At 43.5% G+C, this 22,871-nt stretch overlaps 1 protein-coding gene across 2 annotated transcripts in view; it reads right to left on the bottom strand.

Annotated features, from left to right (window-relative positions):
• The window catches only part of Pced1b (PC-esterase domain containing 1B), a 126,053-nt gene that overhangs the window by 83,127 nt on the left and 20,055 nt on the right, over positions 1–22,871 (bottom strand). For both annotated transcript variants that reach the window (XM_051189754.1, XM_051189758.1), the window contains exons 2-3: positions 14,875–14,957; positions 12,333–12,400 (exon numbers count right to left, since the gene is read on the bottom strand). The gene's annotated coding sequence lies outside the window, so the exon portion shown is untranslated. The remainder of the gene's footprint in view (positions 1–12,332; positions 12,401–14,874; positions 14,958–22,871) is intronic.

The raw sequence follows: 22,871 nt of genomic DNA, 5'->3' as shown, positions 1-22,871 counted from the left end.
AAAATTATGGCACCAGAAACATCAAGACAATTTAAAATGCCAAACTTTAAAGTGTAGGGCATGTGTGGATCCATTGGCTTCTACCCAGCTAAGAAATATGATGCTGTGTGCAATTAAAACTAAAGTGATCTTTCTGGAGTGTGAACACTTAAGTCAAAGGCAAACTCTCACAGCACTTAACTGAAAAGGAGACACCAGAGTAAGTCCCTGACTCAGCATTCAGGGAGGACACTCACGTGGCCATGTGATGAATGCCTAAGGTAATGAGAGTGATTACTTACTAAGTGTTCAGTCCCTCTTGCTGTCTACCCCTGCTAATGCATTTGTACGGCTTCCTAAGGACAGAACTATGAGTCTATCCATTTGACAGGTGAAGAAAGTGAACCAGCACTTTGGCTTTGAAGCAAAAGTCTTTAGTGGGCTTACCCAATTCTCTCCACCTGTATTAGCCAGTGTCCCAAAGGAAGCTATCTAACTTCAGAGTATGCCCAATGTTGCATAAAAATTTTATCTTAATAAAAACTATAAGAACACATTAAGCAGGCATTCTTGTTCATACACTTCAGAGAAAAACTGCCATGATTTATTTTTTATAATAAAAAGCTACTGGGGCTAGGAAAATGGCTCAATAGATAAAGAACTTGCTATGAGAGCATGAGGACTAGGGTTCAGCTCTCCAGCACCCACATACATGCTGGGTGGGTGTCACAGCCCACCTATGACTCCAGAGCTTCAAATGTAGACACAGGACCCCCAGAACAAAGTGGTCAGTCCAACTAGACACATTGGTGAACTCAACTGAGAGACTCTGCCTCAAAGCATATGGTGGAGATTAAATGAAGAAAACTTCTGATGTCAATCCTGGCTCTACATGTGCACATGCACACATGCGCAGACCCATGTGAACATCTGTTCACATATGTACAACACACATACAAAGTATAGTTAGGAAGAATCATACACACACACACACGAACATTCACACACATGGACATTCATACACATATGTACACCACACACAGAGCATAGTTATGAAGAATCACACACACACACACACACACACAGACATCCATACACATATGTCCATCACACACATAAAGCATAGTAAAGAAGAATCATACACATGAACAGTCACACACACATGTGGATATCCACACACATATGTATACTACACACACAAGTATAGGTAAGAAGAAACACATGCACATGAGCACATGTGCACCCACACACATGTAAACATTCATATACACATGTACAATATACACAGACATGCAGAATAATCCATGTGTGGTTCTGCATTGCTGTAACACCAGCGTTTGGAGCATGAGGGAGGAAGAGCATGACTTTGAGGCTAGCCTGGGCTACATAGTAAGACACTGCCTCAAAAAACAAACAGCTTTTACAAATATTCATGGTTGATATGGTCCAAGATCTCCCTATTCTGATATTGTCAGAAAATGTGTGTTAGCAATTAGATGTTCAAACAATTTGACTCAAATGATCTAGTTACCCATTAATATCTTCTGCGCTTCCAGTAGCAAATTATAAAGGGGTGTGAAACTGCCAATGTGAAGCATAGAACTTACAGTTCAGAAACTGGAAAAATATATAACCAATCTATTATTATCCTTTTTTACACCAATCAAAAATAGCCTTTTACTCTTCAATTATAAAGATGTCCCTTTTTGTCAAACTGTGAGCCGCAAAGCTTTGGCATCACTAGATTGATATTTGGAGACAAAAAAAGATTGTTTTGACAGGCTTTGCACTACTTGACAGAACAAATGATTATTGGTGTGGACAGCAGCAATCAACACCTCCTGTGCACTCATCACATGAGGGTGTGTCTGTAAATATTTACATCCTTAGATTCAGGGCTTGAGTTCCCGGCACTTGCCACTAGATAGAGGCATCAGAGTAACTTAGTAATAAAGGTCATCTTGAAAAGAAGCAGGAGAAAATAATTGATGTTTTGAAACAAAATACATAGAAACATTAAGGACAGAAATCGTTAACACTTGGGGGTGTTCCTCAGTTGCTGGAAAGCCTGTCCAGCATGCATGAGACCCAGAACCTAAGCCCCAGAGACTGGGTATGGTGATCAAACATATAATCCCAGTTCTTTGGATGTACGGGAAGATCAGAAGTTCAAGGTCATCCTTGGCCACATCAGATTGAGGCCAACATAGACTATATGAGACCCATTCTGATTCTGGAATATTTTTCTTTTTGTACATTCTTTGTATATTTTATTTTGCTATTATTCTTACGAATATGGGATTTAGCAAACTGATCTAAGGGCTAACTGATGTGAAGTCAAAAGCTCTTCTGCTCCCAGGGGCCAGAAGACAAGCCACATGACTTCACAGGTCAGAGACTTTCACAGTGCTGTACACAGTGCTTTGTACATGCACACTGGAGGACAAGCATATGGAAGAACAGCATGGAGATCTGAGAGGAAATCTAAAGGACGGTCCCAGCGATCACTGTAATGTAACACCATGTAGAAAATGCATGGCTGGCAATCAGGCAAATGAGGCTTGGTTTCTATGATGGAATAAGGAGAGTCCATCTATGCCGTATTTTTAATTTAAAATGTTTCTAAGAAGGAGGGGAAGGACAACTGAGGAAATAACTTTTTGTCCTCAGAAGCTGGTGTAGTTTTCTAGTTGTCCCCATGAGCATGCCTTCAGATTCATGCTGAAGCATCCTATGCTTGTCTTTGAAAACATAAAAGTGGAAGGCTAGGAGAGTCTGAAAACACTGTGGGAGGGGCAGGAAGACAGGAAAAGTATCCACTTGTACAAAATGTGCAAAGAAGACGGTGACAACTGCTCTGTTGGTATGACTGAAATCCCCATCACTGTTGTGATGGTTTAAAATCAGGGCAGAGAAGCAGCAACTTCAAGGCCTCAAGACCGTTTATTTACCCATTATAAGCATCTGTTCATAACCTACGCGTCATACTTTGGTGAAAACCTTCCAGAGCATTTAGATAACACTGTCTTTAATCAGCCCATCGTAAAGTAGACTGGAGTTTTATTAGGTTGCTGTGCTTTCTCGTTGATATTTTTGTAGAAGCTCAACTGACCTGCAGAGTTTTACTTCGCAATTCATCTTCCCACCTCTATGACCATCATTAAGCCTTGCGCAGCAGGAATCATGAAAGCAGAGTTCTCCTGAAAATGTGCTGTGTCAAGGAGTAAGGCGGCACAATGAAGGCCACATACTGGCACAGGCTCACTCTGTGAGGCTCACCCCAAGGTCTGTGTGTTGGTGGCAGTGTAGGTGGCAGAGATCACCATTCCCTCGGCAGCTGCAGCTGGAGGGCGTGGTGTCAGCAGCCTGCAGCTTCTGGGATAGGAACTTATGCTTGTGCTAAAGAAAGTGCTACCTACAGGGCAAGCAACAGCAAGAATGGCAGGGAGGTGGCCTGGAATAAGCCAGGGCAGTGAACTCGTGAGCTAGAACTGACGTGTGCTGCAACAAGTTCACGGGGCAGTCACGGGCCTGTTCCCAGGGCAGTGTTTTCTGGTTCCTTCTGAGGATGCCAAGGTGACAGACCAGAGCGTGAGAAAGCAGGGCTTCCAGGATGGAAAGCCACCTTTTAATAAACTGAAATGCCCTTTCTCAGGTGCCAAATGAGCTAGACTTGGAGGCAGAGGGCCTGGGCTTGAATCCAAACTCCTACATTTACAACCTTTCTGGGCTTCAGCTTTCTCATCCAATGGGAAACGTCAGCACCCAGCTCTTTCTGTGCAGGCTGGACAGTAGAATGTGCACAGGGTCTGAATTTTGACAGCCGTCCTCTCTGAACAGGTGTGCCTCTCAGTTCCCTCCCTCCCTCCCTCCCTCCCTCCCTCCCTCTCTCTCTCTCTCTCTCTATCTTTCTGCATACATGTTCTCTCGGTATGGCTCCATATATTTTCCTAGTCCCAGGAAAAATTTTTTAACACATCTCCAAAGACTCAAACACTGGTGTTTATTTTTTTCTTTCCCAATGGGAATCTCAGAAGGGAAAAAAATCATGAAAACATATAAAAGGCTTTCCCAGTGTGCACCTCTGTATATATTATGTGATTCTCAAAACAACAGTCTTTAAAAATACACATTAAGAATATTATTTCTTTATATACATGTCCCATAAACTTGGATATATATTTAAAGGCAGCTCACATCTGGTAAAAAAAGGGCTGAATGGAACCTTCCCATCTGTCTGTCTTTGGGGAAGAGGGTGTGGGGTAGGCAAGGGAATGAGATATGAAGCAGCAGAAGGTCAGAAGTATGGAATGGAATAATAAAAAGTATGAATGTTGAGCAAAGAGACCTAGAAAAACCCCCTTTCTCATTTCCACACAAGGAGGAAAAACACCTAATGATGCCTCAGAGTGTTGAATTAGACCCTGTTTGTGAGCTGCTAACACAGCACTCAGACCTAGTGTGTGTGTGTGTGTGTGTGTGTGTATGTGTGTGCATGTCTGTCTGTGTGTGCCTGTGTGTCTGTGTGTGCAAGGAAGGCTGGAAATCATCTGTGATTTCCAAATCCAGAGTTCTGTCCACCCTGCGACTTCCTACAGCTGTCTCTCAACCACATATTTATATTCTGGAGTGTGAAACTCCCTCCTGCTCCTTCACAGGGATCCTCTAGTGTGCCTTGGCACATCCATGAGTCCTAACCCAGTACCCTACACTCCTCTATGGGATGAATGAGACAGTCCGAATAACCGAGAGGAGAGTATGTGTTCTTAAAGAAAACCAGTACCCAGTTTTCAATGACAGACTAAGAGTGCAAGCATATCAGCTAACATATTATCACAATTGCTTTTGCAAGCATTAGGGCAGCGGCCTCTGTGACAGCCAGGCCAACAGCCTCTCCCACACAAAGCTCTTGCTGTGCATGACAGGTTGAGTAGCTTTGCTGTTGAAGGATACCTTGATCTCTAGCTGAAGAGAGAGGAACCTAAACAATACCAGTACTTCCTAGAGCCCAGCAGAGAAGGGAGGAGTCTTTCAAAGGTCACAAGAATAAAGCAAGACACAACTGATGTGACTTCACACATTTCTATTACAGCATCATAGCATTAGGAGGCTGTGCTGCCGATGATGTTTGTCAACTGGACACAAACCTAGACAGTCTGGGAAGAGGGGATCTTAGCTGAGAAAACGCCTCTGTAAGACTGGCCTGTAGGTAAGTCTGCAGGGCATTTTCTTGATTAATGATTGATGTCCGAGGGTTCAGACAACTGTGAGAGGTGTCACCCCCTGGGCAGGTGGTACTGGGGTTTATAAGAAAGAAACTGGAGGTCTGGAAAGATGACTCAATGGTTAAGAGCACTGGCTACTCTTTCCAAGGTTTTGAGTTCATTTCCCAGCAACCATATGAATAAATAAAATTTAAGCTGGTTAGTAGTGGCACACGACTTTAATCTGAGCACTCAGGCAGGCGGATCTCTGAGAGTTCTAAGGCCAGCCTGGTCTACAGAGAGAGTGCCAGGACAGCCTCCAAAGCTATGCAGAGAAACCCTGTCTCAAAAAAGAAAAGAAATGAAAAGGAAAAAGAAATCTAACTAGACAGGCCATGGGGAGCGAGCCAGTAAGCAGTGTTTCTCCGGGTCTCTGCTTTAGTTCCTGCCTCCAGGTTCCTCGCAATGGACTGTGATCCAGGAAGCATCAGCCAAACAAACCATTTCCTCTTCAAGTTGCTTCTGGTCCTGATGTTTTATCATAGTAAAAGAAACCAACCTAAGAAATGGGCATCCTGGTGAAACACTGTATCTTGGAGGCTTCCTGTGAAAAACACCCAAATTTCAGTGTAATAAGGTCCAATACACAGACTTTGACAGAAATCACAAGCAAACCTTCAGCTGAAATTATTGGCTCATGAATAGAGACAGGCAGGGTAATGAATGGGATAAGGAGATATGCATTTTCCCTCCAAGATTAAAAATTTAATAAAATGTACAGAAATTTGCCTAAAGACTCCTAGGGAAAGAGAATTCCATTGAACAGCTTCTTAACCAACTGAGATGTCCCTGAAAGGCATTAGAAGGAAGTTACCCTCAGGTGGCCAGGGAGGAATGCCATGAAGCCAGTCTGTTGGAGATTATCACTTGAATAACAGACAGGGAGTAGATCAAATAATGCCAGGTTTGGTGTTGTGCTGGTGCAGTTCTGGCTGCGTGACGAGTGTTAAATAAAATAATAGCGAAATGTGACACGCGGGGTCTGTGCCTCCATTCTTACCACTATTACCCACATACCAGATGGCAACACACACCCATAATCAAGCACACAGGCCCTGTAGGCTGGGGGCTGGCCAAAGCTGAGTCAGGCTGGCTCCTTCTCTGCTGGCCTCTGAGGAGGAGGAGCTGATCCACCTCCACAGATGTGGAGGGCCCTGTGGATGGGTGCCCCCTCTCCCTCTCTCCCCCCCCTCTCTCTCTTCCCCTCTCTCCTTCTCCTTTCCTTTCCTTTTTTTTTTTTTTTTTTTTTTTTTTTTTTTTGTGTATTTTGAATAGGGTCTCACTGTGTAGACCAGGCTATTTTTAGATTAACAATCCCTTGCCTTAGTCTCCTGACGCATTGTGGGGTGGTACAGGAGCTCTTGAAGGCCCACAGTGTTCACTGATGGGGTTCAGAGCATGTGTGAGTGAAGTCTCCTCACCACTACATGTGAAATTCCATCTAGTCAGAACTAAGAAGCTGTGCAAACACAGTGGGACATCTGGGGTTGAACAGGCACAGCTGGCCACATAGGAAACTTGGAAGTATTAGCTCTTTTTTAAAACCTCTCCTTTGGGGCTAGCTTGCTGAGTGAAGGAAGCCAGTTGGGGACAGACAAACACTGAATGATTCCTTCTGTTTACCTGAAGAGGCCGATTCAGAGGCAGTAAATGGAATGTTGTTGCCAGGAGTTGGGAGGAGGGGTACAGAAAGTCACATGCGGTGTGTGTAGAGTCTCAGTTTTGCAAGATGAGATGAGTCCTGCGGATCGATGGTGGTGACGGCAATATGATGACAGGAAGGTAACTAAGACTCCTACACTTGAGATTAAGATGCGTGCTGAGGTCAGAGAGGTACAGAGGTTAGGGTTCAAGCCCACTCTGGACCATATGAGACCCTGTCTCAAACACACAGTATATATTTTGCCTTTGTTACTGGATTGCAATTTTAAAATACACAAATGAAAAAAAATACATAGAAAAATTCAACAGACATTTATTTTCTCTGAGGTGAGAGAAGTCTATGGTCATACTCTTACAGTCCCAGAGATGGTTTTCTACAACTACAGGACACAGATTCTCCTGCAGGCAAGGTGATGCCATCTTTGTGTCTTTTAAAGGCCTTTGAAACAGGAGGCTCATGGCAGGGCCTGGACCTCAATTATTAACATAACCAAAATGTTAAGTGGACTTTTCAGTTCTACCAAAAGTCAAATTTCAAAAATAAAATAAAATAAAATAAATCAGCCTTCTAAAGCAACCGAAGTCCATGGGAGGAGGAATATATTTCTCTTTGAAATTTGAAGTTATATAAATCAAACTGCGAAGATTCCTAGCACATTCCTTTATGCTGCATGTGGCTTTTGGACTGAAGAGCTCAAATCTTTGGTGCTGTGACCTTATATTTTCCTGTACTTGTGGCTTGAGAAAAATCACACTTCACAATGGACCAACCTCTGCCCTTGCCTGTTATTGACTCAACAGAGAAGGGCCTGACAGGAAATGGGAAGCCATGGAAAGAGGCTTAATCTCATCAGAGATCAGGAAAAAAATGGGAAGTAAACTTCAATTCCCTTTATTAGATTAACAGGAAGCAAAATACGGATCATCCAATTGAACGAAGACTCAAGGAAGAGGGTGATCTGGGTTATATTTGGGAATTGTGTCGTTTTGAGATCGGAGCATCAGGAATATGTATTCTGGGATTCTCGGAGAGGAAGTTGATATAAACCACTCCTCTCCTTCATCATCCCTACACGGATTTTCCCTCGAGTCTGCTGAATCAGCAAGTCTGCTGAATCAGCAGAGGAGGACCCTTGTTTAGTGCATGCGCAGTTTGCTTGCACACCAGCTCTAGGGAGCCCAAAAGTACTCAAGCTGCTCTCCCTATTTGTCCTTGCCTTTCCCTAGGGACCACTCCAACAGCAGACCATGGTTCTCAAACCAGAGAACACAAGCTTCTGCCCTACACACCACTACCATGCAAGCTTCACCCCTGGTAGCAAGGGCCTGACCAGCTTAGTTGCTAGACACTGCTATATTCTGAGTGCCCACTGTCTCAACAGCTTTACACTTTCTCATAACGATTCTGTCCTCAAGCAACCCTAGAAGGTAATTATTGTTTTTGTTTTAATTTTACATGTGAGCATCTGACATTTGGGAGGGTTAAATGGCTTTCCTGAGGACACTCAGCCTGCAACTAGCAGAAAGGGTCCCAATTTCTCTGGCTTGGAAGTATTTAAAAGAGAGAAGTCTTTGATGTGAAAACACTGCTTTCCAACAGCTTACTCTTCCAGGAGGCTGACTCTAAAGAGATATCTTCAGAACTAATACAGAGCTGGAGTCTAGACCAGGCGAGGGAACCTCAGCACCTGGGCTGAATCTCAGCACCTTGCCCCCTTTCCTCCCTGAGGCATTGCACCCTGCCCTGCCAAGGTCACTGTCTGCCTGTCTGCATGTTGGGCCCTGTGCTACTCCTGGCACACATCAGTGGAGGGAGAGGGCCCTGCTCCCACTGATACCTTTTGTCTTAGTTAGGGTTTCTGTGGACGTGAAGAGACACCATGACCACAGCAACTCTTATAAAGAAAGCATTTAATTGGGGCTGGCTTACAGTTCAGAGGTTCAGTCCATGATCATCACGGTGGAACATGGTGGCATGAAGGCAGACATGATACTGCAGACGTAGCTGAGAGGGTTCTACATCTTGAGCAGGCAACAAGAAGTAGTCGGAGATACTGGGCATGACTTGAGCATATGAGACTTCAAAGCCCTCCTCCACAGTGACACACTTCCTCCGACAAGGCCACACCTACTCCAACAAGGTCACACCTAACAGTGCCACCACCTATGAGCTTATGGGGACCAATTACAAACTACTATACCTGCAAGATCCTGCAGATCTTGGGCTTGTGTCAGGGGTCCTGCCCTAGTCTTCTGTAATAGTTAAAATTGACAGGATCTAGAATCACATAAGAGATGAGCCTCTGACCATGTCAATGGGAGAACTGATTGATTAGGTTAATTGAGGTGCAAAGATGCATACTAAATATGGGCAGCACCATTCATGGGCTGGGATCCTAGACTGAGTTACAAGGGGAAAGGCAGCTGAGCAGCAGCCCTGTCCCCCAGTGTTTGGGGAGCACTCACACAATGAGGGTAAATAACCAAGGTCTTCTGCTCCTGGAGGCAGTGTCTCTGCCCTGCAGGATGCTCGCTCTGACCACAACCAAGAAAGCTTGAGCATGCCCCTCCTCTTCCTTATAAGAGGTCACATCCACACACTGAAGCCACACCCTAAGGCCATCATCTCAAGTCTATTGGAGGAACAAGATGCCACTCCACCCCGGAATCCTACCCCCACCCCCACCTTCCTGAATGTGGATGAAATATGACCTATTGAGCACAACCCCGCCCCTCTCCTGAGTGTGAATGAAATGTAATCAGCCACCTCAAAGCTCTTCTCATGACTTTCCTGCCATGATGGATGCACCCTCCAGCTGTGGATGGAAATGAACCTTCTCCTCTTTAGGTTGCATTTGTCAGGTATTTTTGTTATCTTCCCTCATGCTCTAAATTTGGCTCAGAGCCTTTTGATTCTTTTGAGAAATTGAGAAAATTCAGAATAAAGTTCACTTCAGTTTACCCTCTTAAATTTGGGCCCTTGTGTTGCCTTCAATCAGAGGACCCAGAGAAAAGGACAGAAGAGCCTCCCCTTACATCTAGCAGAATGTATGATGGCCCTGTCCCAGAGATCAGCAAGGGAAGGCACCACAGTCATCCACAGAGATGGTTACCTAAGACTGATGATATAGTGTAGCAGCAGCCAACAAATCATAGTATACGACAAACCAACACATGAACGTAAGTATGTAGTGTTGCATAGCCATAGGGCCCTCGGCTGACTAAGTATTTGCCTGAATGCTGACAAGTGCATCCTGCCAGGTGACAGGGGGCAGGCCAGAATAATGCCCGAATGCTAACACTGACCCTCACCCAAATCCCAGCCTCTTGATGCAATTACACCTGCATCTTGACAGGCAACATAGGACCTGAGCATTCACCAGCCAGAACTCCAGAGCTTTCACTAACATGATTTGATAACAAAGAATATGAAGATGAGCAGTCACTTCCTGTCCCTAACTGCAAACACAAAACCAGGGTACGAGGTATAACTAAGAATTGCCTCATGGAAATTAACCAGGGAAACAAAAGCCTCAGTGGATTTGGTTTAAGAATTTTCCAGGCCACCCTGCCACAGGTAAGTACATTTATATCCACATACTTGGTTTCTGTATCAATGTGGAATTATTAGCAAATAACAGTAATTAATGACTCAAAGTCACTTAAGTGGCGATAAAATTTTAAAGTCTCCTATACCCCATCCACAGAAAAAGCCACAGAGGACTGGTCCAGGGGATGCCTGAGGCTGGAGCTCCTGTTTTGGGTTTCTCTTTATTGGTCTGTCAGGTTCTATAGCCAACAACTTCTCAGCACACCTGGTAGGAACAATCTGGAGAAGGATTCGAACTAGCCTCCTTTGCACCTTGTGACCTTGTCTGATAACAGAAGTGGGTTTCATTACCATGGAAACCAGGGAGGCCTGGGGCTAGGGATATAACTCACTGTCAGAGGGCTCGCCTGGCATGTACAAAGCTGTGGTTTCTATCTTCAGCACTGCATAAAATAGGTGGCTGGCCCATGCCTCTAATCCTCACACTCAAGAGGTAGAGGCAGGAGGATCGGAAGTTCAAGGCCATACTCAACTATACACATGAGACCCAGTCTCAAAAGAAGGTGCAGGGCGGGGGGGAGTAGACTATGAGCAGAAAATAAAAAACCTCGTTTTATTTTCCAGGATTTGTTCAGCATGTAGTACAACTAAAGAACCACCTTTAGTCTTGATGTAAAATTCAATACAAGTCAGCCCTAGAATGTTGTGAGGTTAGAATCATAAATTAAGGAACACTATGAGAAAGAAAAATGAAACAACCAAACAACAACAAAAATCAGAAGATCCAACTGGCCCTGTGCTAACGGCCATCCAGGGAATACATGGCAGAGACATGGTGATTTCAAAGGACGGCTCTGATGGCCAAAGCACTAAAAACTGAGGCTGTCATAAAATGAACTGGGTCTAATGAATACTAAAGTGCTAAAAGTTTGCAGGAAGACTTGATATGAATATTACATGAAGGGCAGAACCAAGCTTGGAAAACTGACTACCTAGTGCCGTTATTTGTTTGGTTCAATTTCAAAATGGAAATCCCATAAGCTGGACATCTAGACGGATCTCTTAAGTGGTCTGTGCTTCATGAAATGAGAGTCCAATGAAAACCTCCCTGCTTGAGTACTTTATTGGCTTGTGCTAAATCTTTACAGCCTTTCAGAGACTCTCAGTGGCACATGCCCTTGCTTTATGCACATTTTACAGGGCATCTGTCAGTAGCCTCCAAATTAAGCCCCATAGTGTTTCAGGGGGTGAGGTGTGTGTGTGTGCAGGGGAGACAGACAGAGACATAGAGACAGACAGAGACAGGCAAGGCAGCAAGGCAAGACAGAACTCCAGTGACCTATTTCCTACAGAGAGGCCCCATCTCTTAAGCTTCCAGAACCTGTCCAAATAGCATCCAGGGAGCCAGGCCTTCAATAGATAAAACTATGGTAATGGGGGAAGAACAGAGTTGAGGCTTAGGAGTGCTTGGGGGTAGGGAGCTCCCTCAAAGATGGAGAAGGGATTCCTGGGGAAGGGGTTATTGGACTCTCTGGTTGTAAGCTCACATCTCCACATCATGGACCAGAGAACATTTGCTGACACTTCTGGGTGGGAATCACCCAACCTTAACACCACTAAGAGGGGGCTGGGGCTGGGGCTGTGTGAAGTCTGTACTTTATCATAGGTGCCTCCTTCCTTCCCACTGGGCAACTCACACCTCTGAGTGAAGATGTCACCAAGACAAGGGTTACTTTACAGCTAGTTAATTCTACAAACGGAGAAATGCAATGAATGCTCAGAGTAAGGAGAAATGCAACAAAACAGTTCCTGACATTGCCTCTCCTATTTTAGCCAAAGAACAGTTACCCAGGACTCTTGTGAGTCCAAGCCCTTACCTTGTAGCAGTGAGTCAAACACGTCTGGTTCTGGGTGGAAGCTTTATTCTTCAGTCCTGTTCATTACTCTGGAACATGACACAGTGAAACAGAAGTTGTCCAGGTTTAGATCTCTAACAGTGGTATACATTGTTCAATGCAAATGTCACACAACTTCCAAACTCCACTGTCCAGTACTTTTCAAAGACTAGAAAGTGTTTGCATCTGTGGATGAAATGAGGTTGCCACAAGAGTACTTGTGTCACTCAGCACCGTCCACAGGCCTGCTCCTCTGAAAGGCAGTGGCCCTTTGGCCCCTCTCCGCCACTACCCCATTCTTCCTCTCTGATACCCATTCTTGCAGGAGCCATTTAGAGACGCTGTTTCCTAGACCCTCTTGCAAAGGAGCAGCATATTTTCCCTACAAAAGTCTAACTAATGCTGACCACTTTGAGTGAAATAATGAATGATGTAGCAAATTTTAAGATTCATTTCTGAGCAGTAATTGCCACCCCCTTTTCATATAATCAGTGATCTATTTGAATACATCTTATTTTCCCTTTCATTCTGGGGCTGCATTACCATAGGCCTTGCTCCCTGCTTCTTCTTCCTGTCAAATTACCTAATCACTCCTGTAATCATGGCAGTGTACCCTTAGTTTCTTCTTTGCCCGCTACTATCTTTACTGACATCAGGATAAATCCTAAGGCCTTGGTCCAACCCCTAGACTTTTCCCACTGGCTAATCTGAGCCCTCCCATCCTCATCACTCCCCTCTGGAGCTAGTTTCTGTGCCATCTTCCAGACTACATTGCTTCCTTACTTAAAGCACCCTCTGCTTGTCATTTTCAGTCAAATCTTGAATCTTTTAGACTCAGCCCAGTCTTGCCCTTCCTTTAGGAAACTTTCTGCATCTTGACTAAACAAATTAAAGAAACCAACAAGACACCTTGGTGTTTCCCAAAAGGACCAGGGCTTCCTTAGCAGAACTGAGAACACTCTTAGTTGGGATGAGCTTATGATCCCTCAAAGAAAAACAGTGAGATGAGACACAAGGCGGAGGCAGGGCCTGACCCAACTGGTCCCCACAGAACAGCACTGGGGTGGTCTAGGCTCAGTGGGCTTCTTGTAACAATGACAAGTAAAGGAAGGATTTGGTGATGGATGTGCCTGGCAGTGCGGCAGGAATTCAGATTGCACCCTGGAAGCTTTTGTGGGTGGTTGTGCCTCCCCTCCGCAGCTGTGGCCCGGTGGGCCACATCTATCATCTCTCTATTTTCTGTAGCTTCCACCTTCCAAAAGATCCTTTGATCATAATTGAAAGATTCAGTTGAAGTTGGACTTGCTCATACTCTAGAGATGTGGGTTTTTATCCAAGGCCTAATAAAATTTACCCTTCATGTTCAGCCCAGTGAATCAAAGCAAACTCGAACACTCTACAAATGGATGCTTGGTTGGGGCCAGCAACCGACATCACTCAGCTCATTTTGTCTGGGTCATCACGAAGCTCTTAAGTGGTTAGCCAGCATGTGACGATCATTGACTGTGCTGGTCACTGTCCATTCATTTTGCACTTAATGCTTGAGACACCTTATTGCGGTAAATAAGGATCAGGATAAACAAATAGGCCGAATAGATGTTTATTCAGGGAGAAATAACTTACAACCTAGACAGATGAACACCAGGAAATTCAACCCGATCCTCTCCTGTCCGAGTCACGCCAGAAAGAGAGCGCCTTCCTGGCCCCCTCTGACCTCCTTCCTCAGGTCACCTCCGCCCATCGCTCCACCCCCAATGGGCGTGGTCAGTGCTACAGACGGACTACCTCACTACAACACCTCTGTCTATAGTTACCATGATCACACCCCCTAACTGAGATGGCCTGTATGTCACTGGTTCACTGCTATTATGGCTTGAATACAGAATGCCCCCCACCCTAGGCTCATAGTTACAGTACTTGGTACCCAGACTTTGGTATTATTTGAGCCTTTAGGACAGTGGTTCTCAACCCTCCTAATGAGGCAACCCTTGAATATAGTTCCTCATGTTGTGACACCCAACCATAAACATTATTTCAGTACTACTTCATAACTGTCTGAATGGGTCACATAACTGCCTGGACGTTGCTACTGTTATGGATCATAATGTAAAGTCTGATATGCAGGATATCTGATATGCAACACCCATGGCAAGGTTGTTTGACCCCACGGGGATCATGACACATTGGTGGAGAACCAGTGCTTTAGGAGATGAGGACAAGCCTTTGGAGGCTATATTCCCCTCCCGTTCTAGTCTAGTTGCTTCTGCTTCCTCATCTATCACAACATGAACATCTGCTTTTCACTCCTGCCACCATACCTTCTCTGTCAAGACAGACTATGGTCTCTTGGAAACCATGAATGCAAGTAAACCTTCCTTCCCGAGTTGTTTTTGCTGGGTGTTTTGGCCAGTGCAGTCTATGAGAGTCAGGGCCCAGCCCTGTAAGCAGTGTCTGCATCTGGCTTCAGTTTAGGGCAAGTGCATTAGCCGAAGCGTTTCCACCAGGAGGCTGCACTGAAACTCACATGTTTGCTGGAGACAGAGTCTTCAGCACTTTGCTGACTTCTCCTCTTATGGTGTCCTCTGGGATCTGAGGGCCTCTCGTTACCTGAAATATGAAAATGGCACATATTTAATTATTCATTTCCTATCACCCTTAATGAAGGGATTAACTTCTGAATGAAACAAAAGGAAATAGTCTGACCTTCAGGCTCTCAGGAAGTGATAATTAACTAAAACCTCGAGTCCCTCTAAATGGACAAATGAAAGGGTTTTACTGATCACGATACAAATGAATCATCAGGGTCACTAATTGAAGCCACATAATGGAGCAATAACAATAAGACAATAAATGTGTGCTAAAAATACACATTCTTAATTATGCACACAGGTGCTCTGTTGTTATTGTTGTTGCTTACCTGATGCTTTGTGTGGAGGGGCTATAAGTAGCTTGCATGGTGGACAGGGAAGGGAGGCTGCATGACAGGTTATGGGAGTCAGTTTGCTCTCAGAAGCAGAAGACCAGCAAGGTAGAGCTAGCCTGGGGATGTGTTAATCACAGCATTGATGCTAACTGCTTGGATTTCCCTGACTTGGTTGATAACTTTGACCAAACATCACTGTGAGAATGATTCATGGACATATTCTGCTGCTCAGCATGTAAGCATAGCCTTCTAATAGAGACCTTCATCATTACAGTGGTCATAAATAGCTTCAAACTACTACTGTTGCTCAACTCATGACTTCATCACAGCTTCTGGCCAAGCAGATGGAGCCATGTGTCAGGCATTTCAGCAGTACCCAGAACATTTACTGAGCACATCCTGGCAGGTATGCCACAGATGACAGAGTGACACCTCCTCATCCTGTGCTCTCCCAGGACAACACAGTTTTCCAAAGACCATCAAGCCTTGGAAGTCTCCACACACCAACACTGCATGGCAACATACAAAAAAAAAAAAACTACTCAAAATACGGTAAAATGAGTCACTATTAATAACTCAAAGAATCGTGGAGATCCAGTCAGTCCAATTCCTCTGCCAAAGTTCAGAAAGTTTGCTCAGTACTTTGATTTTTTTTTTTTTTAAACTCTGTTGCTGGTTTGCTTCAGCACATTTCCTATTTAGATCCTCTACTGAGTATATCAAACGATATCTGTGACCTTACTAGGACATACCAGAGCACACGGGACTGGCTGGCCTTTAAAGCTTTGGGTTTTTAAAATCATGCTTGCCAAACAAACATTTCCCATGTCTCTCTAGCATAGCAACCGACATCTTTGCCATATATGCAGAAATTGTCAGGGGGAAAAGCAAAGGAACTCCACGTTATTTTAGGTTAGTAACAGTACTCTATTATTAACTGTTTCTTGAATGTTTAATATTTTCAGACCCGGCACTTCTTTTTCTGTTTGTTCTGAGACAGGGTTTCTCTGTGTAGCCCTGGCTATCTTGGAACTCCTTCCATAGACCAGGCTGACCTTGAACTCAGGATTTTCCTGCCTCTGCCTCCTAAATTCTGGGATTAAAGGTGTGTGTCACCACTGCCAGGCCAGGCCCAGTATTTCTATATATAATTGCTAACATCACATCAATTTCACATAGCATGTGTTATTCTGATTTCACAACCAAGGCCCAGCTGGTAAGGAATTGGCTTAACTGACACTCAACAATCTATGTTTGTGGAACTCAGGTTAGAATTCAACCCCAGTGCTCTTCAGCTTAAGCAATGGGAAACTGTCAGGAGTCAATCATTTCTTACCAAAACCGACAATACTACAGTTCAACCCAATGCTGTAATATGGTGACATTAAAAGGACATGCAGAATCTCCTGACATCACAGAGTCTTTCACACTGGCAGTGTGCTGAGTGGAGAACCATTTACTACAGTATTGGGTCTGCACCAAAAAAAAAAAAAAAAAAAAAAAAACCTTCACATGGCATCACACTCATTAGAGTTTTCCATGCACTGTATTGATTTCAAGTATTCAAAGCTAATGATGCACAAATATTCTTGGAGGCCACTGAGCTAGTGGTGTATGAGCAGGGGTGCAGTCAAATGATAACTTAGATTAAACTCCCCAGAAACTATGTGGGAGTCAATACTAGGGTACTTTAGATGGAGGAGACAAGCTATTTCTATGAGTTCTCTTTTGGGAATAATGAGTAATAAACTCAAATTCTACTCAGTCCATAGTTCCTTCTCAGGATGGGAGAAATTAAGGGGATTCATGACGACTGCATTGCATACACAATAGCTTCCATGTAATAGGCTGTTAAACCCATGATTGGGAGGTTTTGTGTTGCATGTCTTGCATCAAATAATAAGCCATAGGATCAGTCAATGAGAATTAAAGTGAGCCATGAGGCCCTGAAGGAGTCTTCTCCTGAAAGGGAAGTTGAATCACAAGACAGCCTCATCGGTGATAGTCACTTCACACACTAGCACCATCAAAGTGACCAGTGCCCCTGCCTAGGTGCCTAGTTCAATTCCAAGTAGTATTTTCTCTCTACTGCCAATATGTATTCCCCTTGAAAAGAATACAAAAAAATAAACAATTGTGTCCCTAAATTAATATAATAAATAACATAGCTTAACTATATTTAAGTCTCCATATATGAGACAAGCTGGCCAAACAGCATTTTAAGTTGACGCTTACTTCAATACCAAGCAAAGAGGAAACAGATTGATCAGCACAACCATCACGTGTTCTCTCCAACCCTTCTTCCCTAAACTGACCTCCCATTTGGAAGGCACCTGGTTGATGCAGTGGTAAACTGCACATGACTCAAGTCTGCACAGAAATATTTTTCACAGGATCTAAACCATGACAAGGTTAATAGCAACGGCACCTTATTACTTATGATCCAAATAATATAACTGAAGTGAAGGTGCTTTAAATAGAAGAACACCTGGTGTCCTTTTTAATATAATGATTGGTATATGAAAGAAAAATGAAAACAAGGACAATGGTTGAAGGAAGGAAGGATGATGGATGAATGATTCATCTGGTCCCCAACATCCACAGTGATTCATTCTGCAAAGCAGCAATGTTTAGAAAATAAATCCTCCTATTGTACCAGAAAAGACAAGGACATAATATGATAGAGAACAAAGCATGCCAAAAACATCATTTTCTTTTACTTCTGCGTGACTTCCCAGTGTTCAGAATATTATTCTTGCTTCTAACGATACAGAAAAGAGGAATAAAACGGTAATGATAGGTCTGTCAGGAGAAGCAGTTTTTTATGAATGAAAATATTTCTAAACAGTATTTTAAACATTTTTATATTTATTTACATGTGTACACGCACGTGTCTGTGCCATAGCTCGCATATGGAATTCAGAGGAAAATCTCCCAAAATGAGTTCTCTTCTCCCACCATGTCGGTTTAGGGTTAGCAATCAGGTTGTCAGGCTTGAAGGCAAGTCACTCGCCCATTGAGCCATCTTGCCCTTAAAACTGTATTTGGATAGTTCTCAGTTTCTACTGATGTTCTCTGCAAGGCCTTTTAAATCTTACTTCCTGTTAGTATTCAGGCATCTGCACTGGCCTGCCCTTGGGGTTCTGGCAGGATATGCCCTCAGCTGCAGCCACTAAGAGCACCATCTGTGCACATTCACTACGCGCCCTTTTAAAAGGGCCCTACCTACCTCCCATTTCTCTCCCTCCACTTCTCTGCCCTCCTCTCTGTCTTTGCCTCTCTCTTCCCTTCTGCAACTCGAAGTCCTCAGAGGCTGGTCTCCCTTCTTCCATCCCCACTTTTCCCATTCACTCTCCCCCAATTAAAAAACCCCTCTGTCTCATGGCGTCTTTCTCTCTTGCACCAATTTTTAAGCTTACAACACTTCCCCTTGTTGGTCTTAGGCAGAATTTGTTAGACTGGCCCTTTCCACTAAACCCTACACTCTGCACAGGATGGGCCTTTAGGATCACTGTGTTAATACACTTAAATCTCACCAATTTCACCATGCTGTGTGCTGCTGGTTTCTCATTGCAAAGCCTCTTAGGGACTGACTTGGAGTGGATTCTGGCCTGAGTAAGCAGATGGCAGGTCATGCTAGCTCAGGAAGCCCTTTCCAGTTGCTGATGCTGACTCCTTTAGTCACCACTTTGTGAATGAGGTTGAGCCAATTTTGGGGTTTTCCTTTCTTTTTTTCCCCTCACCTGCTTCCTTCATTTCTTTCTTTTGTCCAAGGAAAAATAAATGATTTGCTGTCCCTCTGTTGCACTTCAAACAATTTTAGCAGAACCCAATGGCAGATCAAAGTACAAAATGTGTGACAAAGGGGACAGGCATGTTTCTGAACATTCAGCTAAGAGGTGTGCATAAGTGTTCAGATGTGTGTATGGCAGGCATCAACAAAAGAATGCTGGGACTTGTAGTCCTCATATGAAGGTGCAAAGTCCACGACAGACAGTAGCCCTCATCAGTGTTTCCATGGCATTCGCATCATTGGAGGATTTTGTGTGGTATGCATAGTGTTCAGAGTGGAGAGCAGGAGGGTTCAAATGGGACCACAAGCAGCTCTTTCTGTCAATGTGAGTAGGGGGAGGGGGAGGTGAGGGCTGAAACATGATGTAGTGAGTTCCTTAAACTGCATGTCAAAAGCATCCAGGGACTTGTCTGTCCCTAATGAAGCATGTGGCCTTCGTGTCATTCTGCTCCTCCACAATGCTCCTGGAAGACCAGCAAACAACCCATGAGGGCAGGGTGTCGCTTTCCTGACTGAAGCCAAGAGCACTGGTGGCCAGGAGATGGGACTACCTCTTAACCAAGAGCAGTTGGTTGCTAGGAATCAAACCTGGTTCTAAGTAACTGAAATTAAAACAATGAGCTGACTGTAAAGATAAAGCCAGCAAGTTCACAGACCTCTACAAGCAAGAAGCAAAGTCCAGCTGGGCTTCCCAGCCACTAGGGCAGGGAAAGAAAGGTCTTGCGCATTACAACTGCATTCTAATTCATCATTTCCATCTTTTTTTTTTTTTTTAAACCAGGCCCATTTTGATCTTTAAAAGCATGTCTAATTGCTTCTCTCCAAAAACTCTGACTTCTTCTAGCTATTACTAAGAAATTCTACTAAGGCATGCTGGTTGTAGTTGACTCTGGCTTGCTCCGATGCTTGCCTTAGCCTTCCCTGAGCCTGGGGCTGTCAGTGCAGTTCACAGCCTGGCCTTGCCTTTTTATCTTGCCCCCAAATCATGACAAAATATGAGAGTTGTGTCCATGGGTCTATTCCCAATGTAATAGGGTGGGTCAGGCTGCCAAGTCTGTCCCTTCTAGCAGAGACTATGAAAGGCAGGAATTCGCATAGAAGGAAGCTGAGAGGGTGACATAAATGTCTCAGTATACATAAACCTTTGTCCCAGACCAAATATGCACTCTATACTGTGTGGCGTGGAACTAGGCTTGGAGAAAAGCTACACTATGTTCACTATGTGTAATGTAGAATTTTGCAGTATACATAAATGTTTGATGTCTCTTTCTCCATCCTTTCCTTTTACTATCCTTTCTCTCTTACACACACACACACACACACACACACACACACACACACACACACACACACACCACACAGCTCCTGCTATCATAGGGACAATAGCCACCTCTACAAATGGGGTTAAGAAAAGCTATGGACACATTAAGGAAGCAGAGCTGGGAACTCTGGTTGTCTTCATTCATTAATTAACACAGAGAGTATGTGCCATCACCTATATCACAACTTTGTCAAGAACAGTGTTGCCTCCCCCAAAGTCTCCTTCATTAATCACTGTCTGGTGTGGTATTCAGTAGCTTTCTACCCAGCCACATTTTAAAAGCTATTACTTAGAAGTCCCCCAAATATTCCTGAAATCTACACACCTAAAAATTCCTAAAAGAAGAGTCTTGATTAATTTAGATAAACAAAGATATCCTCCTGGTCCTAGATATTAAGTTCAGTTCAGCACCTAAAGAAACACTAAGCAAGAAGGCTAAAATAAACAGTAATACCAGCCTTGCCTTCTCTTCCCCACACAGAGCAGTTTTCAGGCAAGCCCACAGGAAGCCCACTGTTTGCCAATGGCAGATGTTCACCTGCTCAGTTCTTTACAATCTAGAGATTTGAAATTGGACAGGAAAAGGAAGAAAGCAGTTATTTAGGGGATTTTAATTAAGCTGTGAACTTTGAAGGATGTGTTTATGAGACGTACATTCATCTTAAGACAGATTCAAGTTATTTTAGATATTTTTAGTGGTTACAAATAGGCCATTGGACTAAGCAGCACAGGACTTGAGTTCAAGTCTTGACTTTGATAACCAAAGGTGTGCAAATGTGAGCCAGCTCTTTGACTCTCACAATCCATTGCTCTGTATTATTTTTACTCTCTCATCAAATTATTAAGTGAATTAAGCAAAAGAATGAATATTAGCATTTCTTCAGAAACTGCAAAACACCACTGTTCTGGTTGGATTTTTTTTTTTTCAACTAGCTAGGGAACTTCAGCTGAGAAAATACCACCAGAATGGCCTGTGGCAAGCCTCTGAGCCATTTTCTTGATGATTGATATAAGAAAGCCCAGCTTACTGTGGGCGGTGCCACGCCCTGGGCGTGGTCTAAGAAAGTAGGCTAAGCAAGCCCTGGGGAGCAAGCCAGTAAGCAGCACTCCTCCACAGCCACTACTTCAGTTCCTGTCTATGGGTTCTTGCCCTCTTTGAGTTCCTGTCTTGGCTTTCTTCAATGATGGACTGTAATGGAGATGTGTAAGCCAAATGAACCTTTTCCTCACCAAGTCATGGTGCCTTTGTCATAGCAATAAAAAGGAGACAATGCCATTCACTTAGCAAGTGTTGTGGTTGACCATGTAAATCAACTACTTTATCAAAGAATGACTAGTGTCACCTATCCTTACTACAAGAACTGCTTTGCACAAATGTACACATCTAATTTTAGTAGTATGTAACCAAATTCCACCTCAAATCAACTTTAAGTTTTATTTTAAGTATCAGTGTTCAGGTGCCCTTGAAGGCCAGTGAGATCCATTGGAGTTCTAGGTGGATGTGGGTGCTGGGAACTGAGCTTGGGTCCAGTGCAAGTGCTGCCCATACTTTTAACTGATGAGCTACCTCTCTGGCCCCACCTCAAATTTTAATCAAGGTTGGTTACACTGTAGGTGGACTCCAAGTTTATTTTCTAAAACATATAATAGTATGAAACTCAAGTAGTCATTAAGAAGCAAATACATCCAAAGCAGATGAAAATTCAATAAAACTAGAAATAGTTATAATATCCATTTATTAAAAACAATTGATTTTGTTGTTGTTGTTCAATTTGGGGGGTTAAATCCAGGGCCTCATGCAAGTAAGCAAGTAGTCTACTCCCAAGTTATAACACCAGTCCCTAAAGTCTGATTTGAAATATTCATTAAAAAAAAAAAAAAAAAGAGCAAGAAATGCTTTTACAGTTCAACAGAATAAGCCCAGAGTGTGTCAGGTTTAGGGCAAAGAGCTTCTAAGAATGACAAGAAGATTGGCTCTATATTCAATGATGGAGAAGAGAACAAGACAAAGGACAGGTTAAGTAAATATAGGTGAGTTAATTTCCTTGTGTAGCTATATATTTTAAGCTGTGATCTATTTATATAGACCTATACTAACTAAAGATAATCCTTTCATTATAAAGATAAAACAACAGCAGCTTTAAAGATAGGGAGATTATTGAAATGAATTAGCCTAATTAAGTAATGTTCATTTATATTTCCATGTCATGCTCATCCAGTGCCCAATATAGGATAAAGTCTCTAATCAACAATGATAGTGATGGGATATGAAGCCATACAGAAATGGTTTTCACTAGGCTGGCATGAGACCATGGGTCAACTGCTCAGGTTAACTCTCTTGGCTTCTCTTCTCCAACATGAGATATGGTCTCACTGAAATATCCAGCACAGAAGGAGAGCCTGCTTCCATGTACATCCTCTCACAGTGAGGTTAAACACAGGCAGTGCACAGCACAGCCCTGACTCGGGATGAGATGTAAGACT

The sequence above is a fragment of the Phodopus roborovskii genome, unplaced genomic scaffold, assembly GCF_943737965.1.
Source record: "Phodopus roborovskii unplaced genomic scaffold, PHOROB, whole genome shotgun sequence".
Classification (NCBI taxonomy): Eukaryota; Metazoa; Chordata; class Mammalia; order Rodentia; family Cricetidae; genus Phodopus; species Phodopus roborovskii.
Note: the sequence above shows the minus strand (reverse complement) of the source record. Positions and strands in the feature narration are given on the sequence as shown.